Source organism: Callorhinus ursinus, unplaced genomic scaffold (genome assembly GCF_003265705.2).
Source record: "Callorhinus ursinus isolate GAN/ISIS: 27379988/994484 unplaced genomic scaffold, GSC_fseal_2.0 scaffold19, whole genome shotgun sequence".
NCBI lineage: Eukaryota > Metazoa > Chordata > Mammalia > Carnivora > Otariidae > Callorhinus > Callorhinus ursinus.
In genome coordinates, this window is record NW_027397081.1 from 7,325,050 (window position 1) to 7,346,834 (window position 21,785).

Below are 21,785 nucleotides of genomic sequence, written 5' to 3' on the forward strand. Positions count from 1 at the left end.
TGAGTTCTACAATTCAGTAAAGTGTCCTTTTCATATAGCAATAATGGAAAAATCTTATCAAATATGCAAATCTTCAGAAAATACACAACTGGGCGCCTGGGTGGCTCAGTCGGTTAAGCATCTGCCTTCAGCTCAAGTCATGGTCCCAGGGTCCTGGGATCGAGCCCCGCATCGGGCTCCCTGCTCGGCGGGAAGCCTGCTTCTCCCTCTCCCACTCCCCCTGCTTGTGTTCCCTCTCTAGCTCTCTCTCTCTCTCTCTCTGTCAAATAAATAAGTAAAATCTTTAAAAAAAAATACACAACCCATGTACTCAACTTAGGAGGACAGTTTGAGGGTATATACCAGTGGCAGAGAGGAGGTGCACATGAAGAAGTCACAGGTTCAGGTACAGTGGCATGAAAGGCCCAGGTACATGAATTAAAACATGTAACCAAATCTAAATGACCTGGCACATAAGGTTATAAAACAAGATGCAAATGTAATTCTTAAAAGTAGAAATAATCAATTCTAGGGGCACCTGGATGCTTCCATCGCCTAAGGGTCCAACTCTTGGTTTCGGCTCAGGTCATGATCTCCAGGTCCATCAACCCAACCTCAGAGCCCCCCAACATCGGCCCCCCCCCGCTCCTTCCCCCACTCGTGCTATCTATCTCTGAAATGAATAAATCTTTAAAGGAAAGAAATAATAAATTCTAAAAGACTACTATTTTAACAATTCAGTAATTATCCAGGAAGAACGCCCAGAGGAGACCAAGAAAAACCTGTGAAATGGAAAGAAATGTTATCCCTAATAAATTCTTCATCTTAATAGCTATCAGTCATTAGATATTACTTCATGCTAATAACCTGAGAAAGCTGGTACCTAAGGATTTAAAAGAAATCATTGGTGAAACTAAATATGGGCTTTAATCCATAAAATCACTGGAAGAAAATTAAAGACGAAAAACCACAGACCCTGACCATATCAAGATAGAGAATCGAAGCAGTGAGAAGGCAGAAACATGAAATAAAAGAAGTAGTAAGCCTATCTTATAAAAATAAATGTAAAGGAAATAATCTCGCTATTAGAAGAAGTGATTTTTAATTGGGTCAGAAAACAAAATCCAACTCTGTATTGTGTGTAAGAGACATACTCAAAAGTAACTCAGAAAAGTTAAGATAAACAGTGGACTAAAGATACGTTATGTCAATATTCACTGAAAAAAAAAAACGGGTTACAATGCAAACATCAAAGTAGAACTTAAGGAAAAAAGCATTAAATAGAACAGAGTCACTTTTGTCAAAAAGTGCAAACTCACAAGGAATGTTATCCATCATAAAATGATGTGCCCAGTAACATTCCATAATAGACATCGTTTAAAAGTTTAAAAATAGAGGGGCGCCTGGGTGGCTCAGATGGTTGAGCATCTGCCTTCGGCTCAGGTCATGATCCCAGGGTCCTCGGACCGAGTCCCACATCGGGCTCCCTGCTCAGCGGGAGTCGGCTTCTCCCTCTCCCTCTGCTCTCCCCCTGCTCATGCTCTTTCTCTCTCTGTATCTCTGTGTCTCGAATAAATAAAATCTTTAAAAATAAAAAAATAAAAGTTTAAAAATAGATTACTGCAGATGTGAGGAAATTAACGTAATTAGTGCATTCCTATAAGATTAGGTTGATAAAAATAACCATTGAATAATAAAACCGCTTAAATGTCTTCATAAATGCCATATTTATAGAGGGTACGGCTCCTTTCCAAGCTGCTGTGGAATATACACAGAATCTTGCCGCATGTTGGGTAGCAGCGGAAGACTCAACAATTTCAAACCACTGAAGTGGTACAGACCTTATCTGACCGTAATGCAGAAATAAATTAGAAATAATCATTAAAAGGAGTGCCTAAGTGGCCCAGTAGGTTGTGTCTGGCTTCGGCTCAGGTCATGATCTCAGGGTCCTGGGGTTGAGCCCAGCATTGGGCTCTAGCCCCACATTGAGCTCCCTGCTTAGTGGGCAGTCCGCTTCTCCCTCTCACTCTGCAGCGCCCCCTGCTTGTGCGCTCTCTCTCTCTCTCTCTCTCTCTCTGTCAAATAAATAAAATCTTTAAAAAAAGAGAGAGAGAGAAAGAATCGTTAAAAAAAATAAGAAAATCTCCAATTAATTGGAAATTTTAAAAGGAAAAAATGGAAAGAAGAACGGGAGAGAGGGAGGGCAGGAGGGCATGCTGTGTTGGGAAAGAGCACTTGTTTACCTAAGTCTTGGGCCAAAGAGGAAATAAAACCTTCAATTGGAGATATTAATTATAACATAATGTTAGTTATAATATGGATATTAATTACAATTAAACGTTACATATGAAAATTTACAGGATATAATTCTAGGTCCATTCTTAGAGAAAAATGCATCACCTTACTTGCTTTCCTTAATTACCAGGTTACTTCTCGTCATTTTTCCTTTTTAATTGATCTTGAATGTCTGTTTAAAGGACTATGACAACAAGAGAAAAAGATAGAAAAAAATGTAGCCAACATGAGGTACAGAGAAATCACCGAAGGAATTTTTTAGCATGGGCACACTTGATCATGTCAATCATTGCGGGCTTCGTGGTCTCTCCAGGTTAGGGAGAAAATGACATGACATTTTATGATCCAAATAGTCACAGCTCTGGAAACAGACTTCCCCATTTCCTAATGAATGATGAACTTTGGAAGCAGATTGAAACAATCCCTGTGACCCCATGAAATGACTCACAGAGCTTTCCCTACATCCCAGCCATTGTTCGAAGCACTTCTCATGTATTAATTCATTTAATCCTCACCACAAACTAATGATACAATACACTACACCAATGTGAGCTTCTTTCCAAGCTCTGAATTATTTTATTACTTAAAGATTTTATTCTCTGCCCTCCCCACCTCCAATTTATAAAAATGTGTGGCCCTTTTCTAATCTCGTAACTAATCACCCAGCAAATCATTTTGTGTAATCAAGGCCTCTTATTTTTCCAGAAGCCATGTGCCCTCTGTTTTTCTAATATATCCACCATGTGTTCCTCAGACGACCATCCCAGATCTGTTGCTGTTGTCTAAAACTATCAGAAAGGACCGAGCTTATTAAAATTGTCTTCTTTGGATTTAAAGAATGTAGTGTTTCCCTTCGAGGTGATGGTCACAATTTTTCCCATTTGTGATGACAGAGATGAATCAGGGTCTTGACATATGTTGAAATAATAGAACTTTTCCTTTTTAACTATATACTTATGGGGAGCAAAATCAAATAAAAAGAGCCAATGGATGTTAAAAGCAGCATTCAATTCTGGTACACAGTTGCAACTAACCAAGGAACAGCTGCAATGATATTTTGTAATGAATCTTGTTTTAATATTTCACAGAAAAGTATTAAAATTAAAAATTAGATGAGTATTGCTTAGCAATCAAAAATCGTCCTCTGAAGCCTCTACAGAATCAGCCTGAGAGGTCACTGCAGACTCTCCTAGCTCTCTAAAGATAATTAGTTTCTTTTGAATAATGCTTAAAGGAAAATCGTCTTTTAGCTCTATGAGTGTGTTAATCTTCTGGGATTTATTTTTCCCCCCAAACAGGAAATTTCTCTGAAACTCTATGGTGCAAAACTACAAAAAGAAAGGGGAGAAAAAAATCCTAGACTAATGAACAAATAAGAAATCGAAATTGCTTGTTTCATTCAACTACATTATCCCTTATTATGTCTGAGACCTACCATACTTTAATTTTTTACTAGCTAGAAATGAGAGGAGAATGCTTTTAACAGAAGTTGGAAATGCACATATTCGGGTGCTCAACAAAGCCCGGCATTAGCACATTCTGTCAGAATGTGGAGTGGATTCAGTAAAATGGACCCTCCTAGGCTAGTGAAGAGACATTTAGAGACAGAAGAGGGGTATATCTTGCTCCAGGATTTTATCATCCTTCATCCTTCATTTCCCAGCATCCGTTGAATATCAGTTTATTGATTAGTACATTCATTCAACATACATCCCTTGTAATGATTTCTAGTTGTTATTCCTGCCACTAGTAAACTATTATATTAGTGGTGATGGTGGTGATTTTATTATTATTAGTCATTAGAAAAAGAGTCATTTCCCCTCTCAGAAGGACTGCATCCAATGTAGAATCTCCTCCCAGGTTACGGCCAGGGCTCTCCTTCCCTAGAGTAAGAAGCATTGTTGCTATGCTGGGCACAGTCAAACGGGCAGCATCTAAGTCCAGCAAAATGTAAAAGGTGCCATATCTTAAGACGACAGATCATAACCCTGAATTCAGTGTAGCACATGAAACCACACCCCTAGAATCTAAAAATTTGTCATGAACTAGAGTCTGGCCTCCCTGTCCTCTGAGGGGAACTCTGGAAATAAGACGCACAGCCCACGAGTATGGTGGAAGCACTGACCGTAAGAGAGTGCTCACCAATTTGAGTTGCATCAGATTGGTCTTATTCTATATCGGAAATGTGGTGTCCTTGTAGGGACCCATGATAAATAGGCTTTTCCAGAGAATTTTGCAAATACAGTCATTGAAATGATGACATGTATGTGCTGGCATAGGAGAATACAAATACTGTGAAGGACATTTTGGTTAGAACTTCCACTTCTGGTCGTGAGATAGTAACGGGCTCTAGAATTACCCTCCCACCATAAACAACTAGGAAAGTGGACCAAAAAAATAACATCAGCAGCAGTTTCAATGCTGAACCACAGGTAACACAGCACTGTGGTGTCTTCAAGAAGGGAAACACGTATGGGATGAGCCCTACAGTTACCTCACTGTTAGCCTGGAGACAATTTCTGGAGGACAGGGTGGGGCAGGAAGGCCAAGCAGGACCCAGAAGCATCCATGAGTTGAGCACTAGAGAAGAGGGGGATGTGTAGAGAAAGAGCACCAGAAATCTGCCTAGGAATCTGCCTGAATTGTGGACTGAATACCAACCTTCACAGGCACTGGATAAAACTTCACAAGGCCAGGAAAAATTAACTTCTGGGGACAAGTAATTACCAGGCAACTTGAAACAGGATGAGTCCCAGAGCTCACACAGGACTGAGAATCATTCAAGTTCCCAAAAACCAGAGTAAAGAGACACTGGTGAATGCATAGGGCATTTAGTCAAGATCCCAGAGAGCTCATGCCTTGTAGTAGGACAAAATTAACCACAGAGAAAAAGCTACTCTAGATATTTACATTAAGGAGTTTAAAACAAGCCTTGATCTAATCTGCATGTAATTTAATTGCATGCTAGAATGAAGTCCAACCTTCTTCAAAGAAATACGATAAAACCCAGCACTAAATAACATAAAATTCACCATGTTCATCATCCAAAAAAATTACCGTAAGAATAAACATAAAAATGAGCAGAAAAAAAATGCGATTCACAATGAAGAGAAAATAAGTTAATGGAAATATTATCGAAAATAACAGAGATGATAGAATTAACAGCCAAGAATACTGAAACAGGTATTATAAATATCTTCAATATGCTTAAGTGTCTATAGGAAAAGATGAACATATGAAAATTTCTAGATGGAACTTCCAGAGAGGAAAAATAAAATCCTATCCATTGGATAGGATTAATATCAAATTGGACATTGCAGAAGGAAAGATTGGTGAACTCGATGATGTAGCAAAAATTTATCCAAAATGAAACAAAGAAAAAAGAATGAGGAAAAAAATTGGACCCTGAGTGACATATGGGAAGATGTCTAACAGTCTAAGATACATGTGTTTGAAGAAATAATGGCCAAAAGTGTTCCAAATTTGTTCAAAACTATAAAGGCATTTACCCGAGAATTTCAACAAACAGCAAGATACACACACACACACACACACACAGAAAACACCAACCCACAACATAATCAAATTACTGAAAAACAACAACAAAGAGAAAATCCTACAGTTATCTAAAGAAAAAAAGGCACCTTACATAGAACGGAACAAAATTAAGAATGACCATACCCTTCTCATCAAGGACTATGCAAGCCAAAAGAAAATTATATTAGTATCTACTGCAGCTTAACAAATCACCTCAAAACTAGTGGCTTTAAACCACACAATAACATATTATCTCTCACAATTTCTGTATGTAAGGAATTTGGGACTGGCTCATGTAGGCAGCTCTGGTAGGGCATCTATGAGATTTCTGGACTGGGGCTAGAGAATCCACTTCCAAGGTGTATCAGTCTCCTGTCTGACAAGTTGATTGATGCTGACAAGTTTGTTTCTCTCCAAGTGGGCCACTTGGTGAGACTGCTTGCGATCCTCATGTCATGGTGAGTGGCTGTGTCCAGAATGAGTGTTCCAAGAAACCCAGGGGCAAGATGCGCTGACTACATAACCAGTCTGAGAAGTGACAGACATCATGCAGTTTCAATCATATTCTGTTGATCACATGGGTTAGCCCTAATTCAGCAGGGGTCAGGGCTACACAAACACGTGAGCACAGGAGGTGAAGAGCATTGACAGCCATCTTGGAGGCTGGCTGCCATAACCATAGAACATTTTTTGAGTGCTTGAGAGAAAAAAAAAGAAAAACCAAAAACTTCAACTCAGTACTTTATATGTGATAAAATCTTTCAAAGATGAAAGCAAAATAAAGAATTTATCAAATAAAAACTGTGAGACGTGCCACCAGTGACCCTGCACTGCAAGAAATATTAAAGTGCTTCTGACAAAAGGAAAATACACCAGATGAAAACTTGATTCTACCCAAAGAAATAAAGAGTGCTGGAAATGATAAATATGTACATGTCAAATACATTTTTTCTCAATTTTACATTTCCATAGAAGATAATTGACCACTTAAAACAAAAATCATAACAATAATATATTGGAGTGTTCGTGTACTTAGGTATAAGAGGGTAGAACAACAATACATGAAAAGTAGAAGGAGAAAATGGAAATGTGCTATTGTCTGATCTTTGTGTTATATGTGAAGTGGCGTAATATTTCATGAATTTGCACTGTGATGAATTAAAAATGCACATTGTGAACATTAGAGCAACCGCTAGAAAATATGTATCTGAGTAAATTTCAGAAGAAGTTTACTTGAGATAAAAAGGGATATTTCATCATAATAAAATGAAGTCAATTCATCAAGAAGACAACAACAATGTCAGGAATGTGTAGATTTGATAAAATACAACCCTGACACCCGACCAAGTGAAAATCTACAGAAGACACCAGAGAAATAAACAAATCTCTCATGTCTAAAGTCAAGAAGGCTCTCTAGACACAGTGTTGGTGAGGATGCGAAGCAACTTGAACTGTCACACGCCGCTAGTGAGAATGTACTAAGGTACAACTGTTTGGAAAACTAGCAGTTTCTTAAGAATTTCTCTGGGTTCATGTCGCCTCTCTGGCCAAGTCTGGGCAGAAGTAGTCAGCCCGCCAGCTAGCACCTGCCAAGGACGCTGTCGCAGAGGAAACTCTACAGAAGGAGGAACACAGGAAACTCTAGAGAAGACAAATCCCATCCAAAGAGATCAAAAAAGAATGGTTGCTTGGGAACGAGGGGGGGGGAAGACTGGCCAGGAAGAAGCATGAGGGAAGCTTTTGAGGGGGTGACTACACTTGTCGAAGTTCATCCAACTCTAAACTGAAAGCGAATGGCTCATATTGTATGCAAAGTATGCTTTAATACAATTTATTTTTAAAAAACACTTTGGCCTCATCGTGTGTCTGGTACATGTTGTACATACAATTCAAGGCTTCCTGAGATTAGTTGTCACCTTAAATAGATCAAATAACTTCTGTATGTCCTAATTATTTAGAAAGGTGAAGTCAAAGCCATCTGCTTAAATTAAACTAAAAAGCTGAGATTTAACATACCTACGTTGCACTCTTTGAAAAAGAGTTTTATTTAAAAAATGTATAGTTGCTGGGCACCTGGGTAGCTCAGTCAGTTAAGCATCTGCCTTCGGCTCGGGTCAGGGTCCCGGGGTCCTGGGATCGAGTCCCTCGTGGGGCTCCCTGCTCGGCGGGGAGCCTGCCTCTCCCTCTCCCTCTGCCTGCAGCTCCCTCCAGCTTGTGCTTGCTCCCTCTCTCTGAAAAATAAATAAAGTCTTAAAAATAAAATAAAATAAAAATGTATAGTTGTTGCATATAATTTTCAAATGTGAGTTTGCTTTCAAATAAAGGTATTTTTCTGCTAAAAGTTGCTTACAAATACTCCCTTGTAAAATCTTAAAAGGAAAATGAAACCAGGACCAACAACTCAAAATCTATGCAACGTTCTAATCTGAGCAACAACAATAACAGAAACAACAATAATCCTGGTAGAAAATACCAGTCCCCTTAAAGTGACGTTTTATTCCTAATAAATAAAGAAATGCTATTATAAATATGGAAATCTCCCCCAAAGCTCAAGTTTTATGAGGAAGGCAGGTGAAGAAGGACTGAGTTTCCCCATTTACAGGGAGAAAGGGCAAATGCTCAGAGATCATACGAGCCACCCTGTAAGTACTTCTAAGATTGAGCACGTGGCCAGGCTGAGGGTTGGGTAACAGGACGGATGGACAACATGCACAATGCTGTATTCTCGAACACTGTGCTGTGTACAGCTCTGTGAGCAGATTTTGTCTTCAACTGCATTTACTTGATTGCAGTTAAAATGCTGGGGGAAAAAATAAAGTGCTGGAGAAATTCTACATCATCAAAGACTGTGACTTTCACTGTCTATGGGCACCATTCTCCAATTTACCAAATCATGCATGAGCCAGTCTGACTTAGAGAGACACGTGTCAGAGAAGCAGAATAGAGTGTACTTTTTTGTTTAATCTTTGAGCTCAAAAGTCAATTTCTCGGGAAAACTTTCCCTGCCCTCTTGCCCCAGGCCAGGGCAGATCCAGCCAGGCTCACATTCCCAAAGCTGTCTGTACTTTTCCTTCATATTTATATCCTTGTGAAATTACCTTTCCCATTGAATTATCAGGTGCCATTTTCCTCACCGCCATATCCTCAGCACCTGCCATAGCGCCTAGGCTCAAGAGCCAACCCAGTAATTGTTGACTGAAAGACTTACTTAATTAATTAAATGTTAAGATGCCATTAAAGTAAAACCTTACTTGCTCTCAGCTATGGCGGTTATAAAATTAAACTTTACAATACTGTTCATTTTCCTTATGCCCTTGTTCTCTTTGTGTTTAACATAAGAGACAGAAATCCCAGATTATGTATGGATCTACCCTGTTGGTGACAGTGACAAAAACCAGTGGGAAGACACAGGAAGAAAGATAACAAGTTTGAAAGATGAATAAAAAAACCAATTGTCACTGTGGCTACCAGATCTCCATCGTAAACAATTATCAAGTGAGCCTGCTTAGATCAAGGTAAGCCCCACCTGACTTCACCTGTCAAACCCATCTCTAGGGCTGAATTAAGAAAGTTGTTAAAAACAATACTATTACAACAATTTGTTTCCACAAAATTCACTTGGTGATTTACCACCTACTTTATTTCTTGTGGTAAATGGCACTATAGAGGCATTTGTCTCACGTGGATTAGACCACAGCACATACACAGCTTTGTGATGAGTAGAGGGAGAAAAGGAATCAGTATAATAAATATTGCTTTAGTTTTTTCCCCCACCAAAATGCTATGCCATTGTTCTTTCCTCAAAACTCTACAGAGTGTTGAGATGCCTGGCTGGCTTAGTAGGAAGAGTATGTGGGACTCTTGATCTTGGGGTTGTGAGTTTGAGCCCCACGTTGGGCGTGAAGCCTACTTAAAAAAAAAAAAGATTGTTCCAAAATTCTACAGATTATTGAGGTTAAAATAATGATATAAGTCACTGATGAACAAAGTAAGGCCCCGAGAGGCTACACAGGATCTTGCCCAAGGTCATCTGATGATTTTATGGAAGAGCTGGGGTAAGAATTCAGATGGTCAGACTCCCTGTTCAGTGGGACTGAGTGAGTTTTAGTTGATCCTGAGTCTTCACTCTTTGTAGGGATTGCTGCATGTTCTCCCTCTCTCTCTTCTTTTTAGAATTGGGTTTTGATTTCTGAAAATCTTCCATAAATCACCACAACCCGATATGAAAATTTAATGCTTTTATTCTGCTATATTGCCATTTGCCAGGTTATTTCTTCCATGTATGGAAGGTGAAACACAGGAAGCTCATACACAAAATGCACACACCAAAAAATGGGGGTTATAGCCAGGGGGAAAAAGAAGTTGTTTTGAACATACAATTTAAAGTAATAATTAAGGCAAAGTCATGTTCCTGAATTCCAAATTTTCCATCACTCTTAGAGAGACATCAACCCAGTCAACTAGGGATCAATTTTATTGCCTTCAGATGTGGCTTAAGGCTTGGGAACTGGTCCTAAGTGCTTTGCCAGACAACTAGCAAATTGGATCCAGGGAGGGTTCTGGTGTCAAGTTCCAAATTAAAGGTCCTAAAGTAACATAAACTCAGACCCACACAGTTTGAGGGCTCCTCTCAAAAGCAAGATAGATGGACCCTCACCCCAGAGTAAACTTGGACTTTCCTTTCAGAGATTTATGCTCCAAAGAGTCTTCACAATTGGGTGATAGAAGAAAGACTGCATCTGGAAGACGAGCGCTTACTCGGGGGCAGGATCTCGTGGTTCTGAGCACGAACCCAGGACACACAAACTCCACCTGTGTTCCAAGTCCAGCTCTGCTCCTCATGAGAGCCTCTCTCTCTGGGCGAGTCATTTAACCTCACTGACCTCAGTTGCCAGGGCTAGAAGATGAGGATATTGATGGCATCTACGTCATAGAGTAGCGGTAAGGGTTATGTTAACTGATATTTAATGCATTTAAAGTCATACCTGAGACCTCTAATTACTATATCAGTGTTGGCTCAATAAATAAAATGATCTCCTTGACAGCATTTAGGAGACTTCTGTTAAGGAAGTTCTTTCTCTATAGTTCCTAAAAGGGTAGCCTATGGTCCTGTTCCCTCACATGGGTGTGACAGTTTGGAAATGCTCCCTGTCCCACCTCAACACACAAATAAACGGCAGCCTGGCATAGAAAACCCAAAGCTGCCTCACTGCAGTTAACTGCCAAAGCTAATCTCATAGGAAAAAAGGAAAGAAAATAATCTTTCAAAATAAAACAAAAACCAGAAGCAATGAAGTCTGCACCTAAGACATGAGCAAAGTCCTGGACCCCAGCACTATCACTGATTAGTAATTGGGGCATTAATTCATGCCCCCTAAGTCTCTCAGATGTACTTTCAGTGAAAGGTAAATTGCTTTTGCCTTAAAGGTAAATAGCTTCACAGACAACTGAGCTCATTCAAAGAAGGTCATCTGAATGCTATCGATCAATGGGAGAGGCTCGTAGTTGACATTCAGTGAATAAACACATTAAGAGCAAATATATATTATGAAAGCATTTTACACTTACATAATTTGCATACAGCATGTACTTTGTCAAGCATTTTTCTAAGTGCTTTACAAGAATACTATAAGGCTATTACTGATTTTATCTCCACTTTAAAGATGAGGAGTATGAGGCACAGAAAAGTTTAAAATGTTTTCTAAGGCCACAGGTGAGCAAGGGTTGTTAGAACTGGGATTCAAACCTACACTGGCCCCAGAGTCCATGCCTTGAGCAATTATGCCGTGAATGGATTCGGGACACAATTCAGAGGGACAGTGTGACGGCCATAGGGGTAGGCTGCTCTGATCTCCATTCATTTGCACGGAGTTCCTTCCATAACTGCAGGCTGCAGTAGTCCGGGGTCCACAGATGGGGAACGGATGCCACCCTCTTCCCAGGCAGTCCCGTGCCAACGACCATAAGATGAGGATACTTGGGTCTGGCTGCTTCTGCCCACAGCAGGACTCCTCTAATCGGCAAGCTTTACAGTTGTAGCCGCAGCTCCTTCTGGGGTTGGCCAAGCTGTCAGATCTGTGCAGTGGCCTGAAGCTGTCCCTTCCCTTCCTACCCCCCAGGAAACCTCTTGCACTCCTAACTCTGCCTTGGTGTGCACAGCCCAGAGGAAGGAACTGGTATTCCCAGGCAAGTATCTGACTGCGATCTCACCAGCAAGCAAAGAGGATGCAACTATGGTAACAGAAACCTGAACTTGACGGAGAGGAGAAACCTGAACTTGACGGAGAAGAGCGCAGACCAAATGCATCAAGTTGTCTGGCTAGTCGGGTGTCGAGTGCGAGCTGGGTGCTGAATGGCCCCGCTGTCTGGCTGTGACACTTAACGAATGGACTGGGCTTCACGGGGTTTCGCCTCTTCTGTGACAATGCATTCACCCTCCCTCCAGAGCTGATTTTAACCTGATGCTGATACCTGCTTTCCTTTTGTCATTTCCACACCAGCAAGGGAGTGAGATCTGACTTAATTGCCGAATATTGACATTTTTGGCAGATGCAAATGCTCCTTACTCCCCCGGTTTTCCTTGGAAAAGAACACAACTGCTTGCACCCCATGCAATTCCACAACTGAGCTGACTTTTTCCCATTTAAAAGGCAGATGTTTTGCCTTTTCGAAAGGCCACTAATCTTTTATGTTCCGTCAAAATTAGATGCTTTGTTAATTGACCCCTTGGTAAACATTACAGAATCGTATTGTAGGAAGGAGGGGGAGATGGAAACACTTTTGGATTTCTCTACCATGGATCAGCCTCCTGGAAATATAGATAGCACGTTATAGTAAAAACTAAAAGGCAGGTGATAACTTATAACTTTTTTAAATTGTATGAATAAGTCGTAAAGAAACCTTTAGGGAGAGATGTTGCAGAGTATTTATGTAGCAGACGAGCACCCCACCATGAACAATGGTAGTTATAGTTGGGCTTCTTTGATTGCAAGGGATAGATCACATCTGTACTAACGTAAGCCAAAGGGACACACGGAAAGGATGTGAGGCTCAGAGAAAGAGTGGAAGGCTGGCAAGCAGGAGCTGAACAATGGAACTACATACCAAGAACAGTATGACCAAGGAGCCTTGCTAGGGTGGGATGGAAGTCCATCTACTTTCAGCATCATTGTCCTTCTGTCCAAGATTCAAACAAATCCCAGGCCCTGGAGAAGAGCAGACTGGGCTGGCTTGTGTCATTCCCCAGTTCTTGGGGAGGAGTCAACAGGACCCCTGATGACAATTGCAGCGGTCTCTACTAGGGAAGAGATGATTCCTAAAGAGGAAATCAGGTTGCTTTAAAAAAAAAAAAAAAAAAAAAAGGAGTGCTGAACAGTCAAATAACATTAACTGTCGTCACTTTCCAGCTGGTACTAGTAAGCAAATTCAGTGAGAGGTGACTTCTAACTGCCCCTCTTGAGGCCAGTCGGCCTTCAGCTGAAGGCATACAATGCAAATAAGGAGAAGTCTCTTGGTACTATTGGATCAGTTCTCTGAGAAAGATATAGATAAATTAGAGTATCTTTTTGGGGGGAGGGGTTTGGATACCAAGATAGTAAGAGAACCATCCTGATAAAACCATGTGATAAAAGTCATATTCTACAAAGAAGAGCTGAAGGAATAGGAATAGTTCGTCAGGAGAAGAAAAGGTCTCTGGAGAGATAGGATGGGTGCCATCACATGTCCATCATGTGTCGGTGGCTTTAGAATCACCATCTTCCCAAGGAGTAGATCTGAAACCAAGGATGTTTGGAACCAAGGGATTGATTTCGAATCAATGAGAGGAGGTTGGGTCTGCCTTCACTGGGAGCCAAATGCTGAAAGAATTCCTATTGTAAAAAACAAAACAACACCCAAGAAATTAGAGCTGAGGTTGGAAAATTATAGAAAAAGAGAACTGAGCTTGATAGAACTACAGTAACAATAATAGCTATCTTTTTTAGCACATACTCTATGCTAGGCACTATGTTGTGTTGTTGGTTTTTTTTTTTAAGATTTTGTTTATTTATTAGAGGGACAGCACCAAGGAGAGGGAGAGGGAGAAGCAGACTCCTCGCTGGGTGGAACCCAATGCGGGGCTCGATTCCAGGATCCTGAGCTCATGACCTGAGCTGAAGGCAGAAGTTTAACCAACTGAGCCATCCAGGCACACTTTAGGCACTACGTTCTACTCATTAAATATCCCTGCATCTCAAACTTACACACCCCAGCATCCTTCATGACAGAAGAAAGGAATGCTTATTACCTCCAGGTCCCCCCTGAGGGGGTGGGGGCGGGCAGGGCAAAGGAATCCATGGCAATGGTGAGATTGTCGGGGGCTCTCAGATTCTACATTTAAAATTTATGGGACTTTTTAGGCTGCTTCCTAAGAGATCAGTGCTTAAGTTTTTTACGATTTTTTTTATTAGCAACAACTTAATTTGAAATGCTGGGCGCCACCCTTTATTTATTTTATGGGTTTGTTTGGGGGTCCCTTGGAGCTTGAATAACTTTGTGGGTATGCATACTCCAGTTTCTGAAGGGCAGTCAAATATTTAGGAAAGAATTTTTTTTTTTTTTTAATGTTTAGGACTGTCTGAAGGTGGAATGGACCACTGAGAGCAACCTGCACATGGATAGAGTGACTTCCAGGCCACTAAGGGTGAGTTGAAAACTATGCCCATGAACGGGGGAGTTGATTCCTTCAATCACTTCTTCCATTTATCCATCCGAGGCTCTCTCAACCCCTGTCCTTCAGAATTATCCCAACACCGGAAGCTCTGAGCACAGTGAGCAGCATAGGGGAAAAAGTAGCAAAAGGTCGACGACCCATAGAAGCTTTCAAAAGGCTTGAAAGGGAACCCCAACTTTGCTGCTGAATTAAAAATGCTCTAAGTCCCATTTCTCCTATTCATAATGGTAAACAGTATGTTCGAAAAACTTTTGTTAGTGAGCCAGCAAAAATATTACATTGCTTAAATTATTCAAAGAGTTTAGAGCAGGAAGGAATCTTGAGATTAAGGTAGTCTGTTGCCAGGTGAACTGGGGAGACCCTGGGCCCTGGGACCTCAACGCAGCCAGACCTGGAGGAGTTGGAGAAGTCAGAAGCTTCTTGGTCTTGTCACAAGAAGGAATGTAAGGATAGACACCCAGCACAGAGGATGAGTAACAGAAGCCGGAAAGTTTATTAAAGTGAAAAGTACACTCTGGAGAGATGAGAGCAGGAGAGAGAGAGAGAGAGAGAGAGGGCAAGAGAGAGAGAGCTGGGTCCCCGGAGTTTGGGTTTCTATCTTTTATCAGCAGTTGTAAACTAGGGGTGGAATATTCATCAGTTGGAGGGGGGAAGCAGGGTTTTGGTTTTTTCCTCCTAATTTAGTCAGGGGTTTCCTGTCATGGCGTCCACCATCTTGGGCCTGTCTGGTTGGATGTGGCTTCTTGCGGAGGGCCGCCAGGACAGGCCTCTGACCTCACCCATAGCTGGCCATGACTTCTTTGTTGCTGACGTTCAGGTATCCTTACTAACTGCCTCCTCTCACATAACCTCCCCCATTTTACAGTCAAGAAAGCTGAATTCCTAGCAAGTGAAATGGCTTGACTGAGATCACACAGCCTTCGGGACAGAGTTGGGCCTTTTTATTCCCAAATGAATACTGTTTCTGCAATGACACGGTGTGCTATGATGGAAGGAGAGAAGCTTTAAAACGGCACATTCAGGCACAGCCCGTGTCGTGGCCCTGTGACCTTGGGCAAGTTGCTTATCCTTTCTGATCCTCGGTTTCTTCATCTATAAGTGGGAATGATGCCCACTTCAGTGGATTCCTCTAAGAGTTTAAAGAGGGAATGTTCACAAAGTGGTTCCGGAATGCCCAGCCAACAGAGGTTGCCTACAAAAATACTTTTGTTCTCCAATTTCCAGCCTTTCTTGTTCGGTTGCTTCCCAAGCCTTCCTGCTGATACTGCCCCCATGGTTTTAATGAGAAGCATGGGCTTTCCTCTCTTCTTTCCCAATCACACCATTGACGGGCACACGAGAGAGGGAGGAAGAGAAATGGAGCCAATGCAGTGAAATATTAGCATTTGGGAAATCTGGGTGAGGGGATCTCACACTTGTTTGTAGTTGACTTCCAAGTGTTCTTTTTTTGGTGAAGACTGCAAGCAGGGGAGGAGCAGAGGGAGAGAGAGAGAATCTCAAGCAGACTCCATGCTGAGCATGGAGCCAGACATGGGGCTCAATCTCACGACCCCAAGATCGTGACCTGAGCCAAGACCAGGACTTGGATGCTTAACCGACTGAGCCACCCAGGCACCCACTGTGTTTTTTTTTAAGTTGGAAATCTTTTCAAAATAAATTATTTTTTAATGGAAAGATAAACCCCATACCTCTTACATGCTGTTTTTCTTCCATTCCAAAGCCCTGTTGCACAGCAACTGGACTAAGCTTTGTAACCACACATGCATCTTAAACTACGCATTAGGAAGTGCACCTTGCCAATCCCTCTGCTCTAGAGGAAGTTAGGTTTGTGATTCCTCTTTCAGTTGTCCAACACATGAAATGAAGAGGAATGGCCCCAGGCCTAGGGCACAGGCTGGAGCTTTGAATGAGAAATATGTGGTTACCCTATGTCAACCACCGATTCTGAAGAGGTCATGTGCTAATTTGGAAAAGTCCCAGTGTCGGGGAAAGTAATTGAGAGCCTTTTGTATCCAAAATAGCCTACATTCCCACTGAGAAGAAACCCAAATCTGTTTTCCTTTCACAATGATTTAACACGGCTCTTTAAAAAATGATTTGGAAGACATGTCCACCAGCAACTGTATCCAATACACATTTTTCTTTGTCTGATAAAGCACCAACATCCTGGTCAACTGTAGATTTGGTAAGCAGAGATGGTCCCTACGTGCCTTATTTTTAAGTTTATGAAGAGCCCTCCATGTTTTGACATTTAAATAATCTGTGGACAATTTCTTCAAAGGAAAAGGAGAACAATATTGATATTATCCTAATAAGGATTTTTTCAGATCAACAGAATGACCTTATTTGTTGTAACTTGACACATAAGGTAGGAACACCAGGATAAATCCAAAGCAACTTCCCTGCCCGAAGACCTCAGCATAGAATTCATTCACTCACTCACTTATGTAAGAAGAACTTATTGAGTTGCTCTTAATCACCAGCTATCATGGTATTCACCATAGAACCCCAACCTCTAGGTGAACCCCCTAGATGAGGCCCCTGCTCTCACTGAATTTACAACCTAGTGGGGAAGAAAAGCATGAGCAAGTGATCACAATGAATGTGGTAAGTTCTCTGGCAGGGTGCTGTGGGGAAGCCCACAAGATGGGCACCCCACCCAGCCTAGGAGGGGCTTCCAGGGAAAGTTACATCAAAGCTGAGATCTGAAGGCCAAGGAAGAAGAAACCAGGCCAGTTGAGCAGAATGTTTTCTAGGCAGAAGAACTACCATGTATAATTATCTAGAGATCAGAGATTCCAAGGAAGGTTGGGATGAAGAGGAAAAATGAGACTGGGAGGCTGGTGGAGAAGCCAGATGCCATGCACCCACGAGCACACTCTCACCACCCTCCCAGAGCTTGCCGAGAGGAGAGGACACCTCTGCAATGTGGCCATACTAGGGCTGTGTCCCTTGGCTTCGCTCTGACACACAGTCTTCCCTCTAGAGATAAGACTGCCCGGATAAAGTTGACTTTGGGACGACCTGTCTCATGGGTATCACTTTTCTTTGGTGCCTTTTCCCTCCCCTCTTCAGGTCTGTTTCTTCGATGCTGATGTTAGAGCAGAAGTAATTACCATTCACGGAATCCTTCAGATATGCCTGGCACTTTCTCAAGTGCCTGACAGGGATTATTTAACCAATTCTCAAAAATAACCCTAAAGGGGTATAATTATTATCCCTATTTTACAAAGAAGGAGACTTTCAATCACATACACGAGCTGGCTAACTTTCCCAAGGTCACAGTACTGATGAATGGCAGAGTTGATGGTAGAACCCGGTTCTATCCGAATCCAAAGCTCACCTTCTTAACCATCCTGGCACCCAACCCCAAGGTTCCTAGCTTGTATGCCATTCCCTACAGAGCCTTCTTCTCAAGTATCTATCAACTAATAAATTGAAAGAGGCAAAAAAAAAAAAAAAAAAGAAAAAGAAAAGAAAGCGGTCATTATGGGCCGAGAACCTAGGAGGTATTCAAAGTGCTAATGGCAAACTGAAGTATTAACTGATGGAATTAAATACATTAACTGTGATTTTTAAGCAGAGAATTCTTAAGGCTGCAAATGACTTCAAGGCCCAAAGCAATGAGACTATTCTTATAGAAAGATGCCTGGCACTGGTATATGGAATGGTAACCATGGCACCCCTTAAATCACACCATAGAAACAACTCCCTACCTTACTGCTTGTTGCTATGCTACGTCCACTTGGATGATGCTTCTGAGGTCTCAGCAGGAACCCACGCCACCACCACCACTTTCTCCCCATGTCTCATGAATCAGGGTGTTATATAGGGGGGGCAAAATTAGGCCCTCTCCCAAACCATATTTATAATAGCGAATAGAGAAGTAGGAATTTCCAACCCCAGTCGGGAGGGAAATTTAGAACACCTTCATACCATAAATGTTCTGCCTATTCTGCCATGCGGCAGGTCTGTTTTGTTGGATTGTTTTTGTTTGTTTGTTTTAATAAACAACACAACTAGCTGTTTTTAGAAAAAAATACTTCACCTTTTGGAAACTAATTTTCATGTTCTATTAGGAAAAAAAAAATGAGCTCAAGCAAAATGATCCCTAAAGATCACTCCGGGTCAAAAACTCTAAGAAATAAGCTGTGTCTGAGACTTGTCCTAGAGGTCTGAGTACATGCTTGTAGACAGAGTCTAAGGTTGGAAGAAACTTGAGGGATCCTCTACTCTAACCCTGCTCAGCTGGCTCACTTCTGTTCTCTTTCCATATTCCTAGCATAAAAAATACTCAAGTGTTTGCCACTCTTGAGCCACCCTGAATCTGATTCATGAATCCTTCCTAATGTTGTCTCTGACATGTGGCTGTTGGCCAAGGTGCAGACTATATGCCTCGGAGGCCAAGAAGCTCCCCACTGCTGGAGACAGCCCACTTCTTTTTCTGGCACCTGTAATCGCTATTGGCTTGTCTTTATACTGAGCCAAAATCCACTCCCTATAATTGTACTTCCCAGAGAAAAAAAACACTGCAGGCCACATGAGAGGTGGGCAGGCAAAAGACAAGGCTACACGGGATTTAACAAGCCACAGAGCATCAAGGGCCCTTCCAGATCTTCTTTGAGCTTCCTTTTCATCAGATATGTAAAAATAATCTATGCAGGGAGCGAAGACAAAAATACTGACCTTGGAAACAAAAGAGAATGGGGTGAAAGTGAACCAGGCCTCCCTATGAACAGGGAGAGTGTTCACGCTCTTTTTATAAATAAAGGAAGAGAAGGGCCAAGGTCCAAACTATAAATGACTCAAGGCTGCTTCTAGTAATGAAAGAGAGAATGTGAAAAACCCAAATGAATCACTGTCTTGATTCAGGCTACGAGGCTGGGGCATGGCAGTGAAAAATGTGTCCCAGGAGGAGAGGTCGTGCCTGTGAAGACAAGTGTGGAGTCGTTGCAAACACAGCTTCCCTGTGCTCTGATGAAAAGCCTCACTGGTCATTCTCTACGGGGAGCATCCCCTTCACCGCCTGCTGCCCTGGGAGAAAGAGCAGAGGCCACATGTGAAAAGAGAAGTTGTAAGTAAAGTGCTATATAGAGTGGCCACCTGCCACGGGTCAAGACGTGGGTTGAGGGGCATTCTCTTATTGGCCCCTTTGTTCCTGTGAGGGCATGAAATATTTCTGGTTGTGCATAAGGAATGCCGTTCTTTGGACGGAAGGGAGGGCGGCTCCCACTCTGACTGGCTGCAAACTTGAGCAAATCTCTTCCCCTCGCTGTGGTTTAGCGTGCTTGTCCTGGACTAAAAGGTGGAAGGATGCAACACAGGCCTTCTACTGGGGGCTGACATTTACTGTACTCGTATTACTTTCTCTATCATGGATGCTCTGCTCTCAAAATTCTGAGAAGGGAATATGTAACCTTCCCTCCGCGAATTGTCTCTGCCTAGCAAATGGCCATGGTGATGGACAACATTGTTGAGGGACACCAGGGAGCCCCCCATTTGCTGTCATCCCCATCTAGGGTCTTTCATTGCTCAGAGCCAAAACAGGTCCCGAGCTACTGAGGGGGTAAGTTCGTTCCAGAGATCATGCATCATTCATGAGACCTATTATTACCTCCTTCCCCAGGGGACTTTGGGGGCTTCCTAAACAAGTCCAAAGCCTGGGTTGGTTTTCTCCCTATATTAGGGTGACCTTACCCACAGTCTATACTGGATCTGACATGACCACCTAATAAGAGTCCCCAAGGGCCTTAAAACCAGAGAAGGATTGTACAAGGAATCTAGAAGTGACCATAGAGCAAACCACTTAGCTCATTGGTATCAGAGGATGGGTGGACACTTCGTAGCTAACCATGCTCAATCACAGGTCTAATTTGCACTCCTTAAATAAATGTTTCTTTATTTCTAAAATATATTTGGACCTCTCGATTTAAAAAAAAAAAGTAACATCAATTTAAAGGTTTGTAGTGACATATTGATCCTTGGCTTCTGTTTTTTTGTTTTGTTCTGTTTTGTTTGACTTTATTTTATCGTGGTAAGGACACTTAACATGAGATCTACCTTCTTAACAAAATTTTAAGTGTACAATACAATATTGTTGACTATAGGTACAATGTTGTATAGAACTTAGTCATCATGCTTAACTGAAATTTTATGCCCATTTCCCACTCCTCTCAGCCCCTGCCAACCACCATTCTATTTTTTGATTCTAATCATTTTATAATTTTAAGTACCTCATATAACTGGGATTGTGCAGTATTTGTCTTTCTGTGACTGGCTTATTTCACTTAGCGTAATGTTCTCAAGGTTTCTCCATTCTGCTACATATTGCAGAGTTTCCTTCTTTTTTAAAGCTGTTGAGTATTCCATTGCATCTATATACCACGTTTTCTTTATCCATTCATCTGCCGATGGGCATTTAGGTTGTGTCTGCATCTTGGAGATTGTAAATAGCGCTGCAATGAACAAGGGAGTGCCAATATCTCTTCTAGATCCTAATTTCAATTCTTTTAGATAAATATCGAAAAGTGGGATTGCTGGACCATATGGTAGTTCTATTTTTTGTATCTTTGGGGGAATTTGCATACTGTTTTCTATAGTGTCTGCACCATTTTGTATTCCTACCAATAGTGTGCAGGAATTCTAATTTCTCCACATCTTCATCAACATTTGCTGTCTTTTGTGTTTTGTTTTATTTGTTTTGTTTTTGATCATCGACATGTGGACAGATGTGAGGTGATACGTCATAGTGACTTAGATTTGTTTCCCTGATGATGAGTGATGTTGAGAACTTTTTCAGATACCTGTTGGCCATATACCATACATCTTCTTTGGAGAAATGTCTATTCAAGTCGTTGAATATGCTAACGGAATTAGTTAGCTATTAACAAGCGTTAATTATGCTAACAGAAAACAGTTCCTTCCTTGTGACTTTCATGAATTATACAGATTATATATTACTTCATTTTTCCGGTTTTCCAAATAAATTTGACCACAGACTATGCCACTAAAGTTAATTAATAATGTATCATGTCTAATTCCATTAAAGGCATTTCTATTCATCATTCTTGGCCAAGTAATCCAAAGGCCCTAAAGTATTTGAAGGTGTATTCTAAAAAAAAGTTAATATTGTTTCCCATTTCAAAATATGATTTCCCCATAATCCACCCTTCACCTGCTCTCTCTGACTATTTTTACTTCATTCTCCTCTCTGATCCATGTTCCATGTTGTGCTTTTCTGTTCCTGTTCCACTACTCTCGTCTC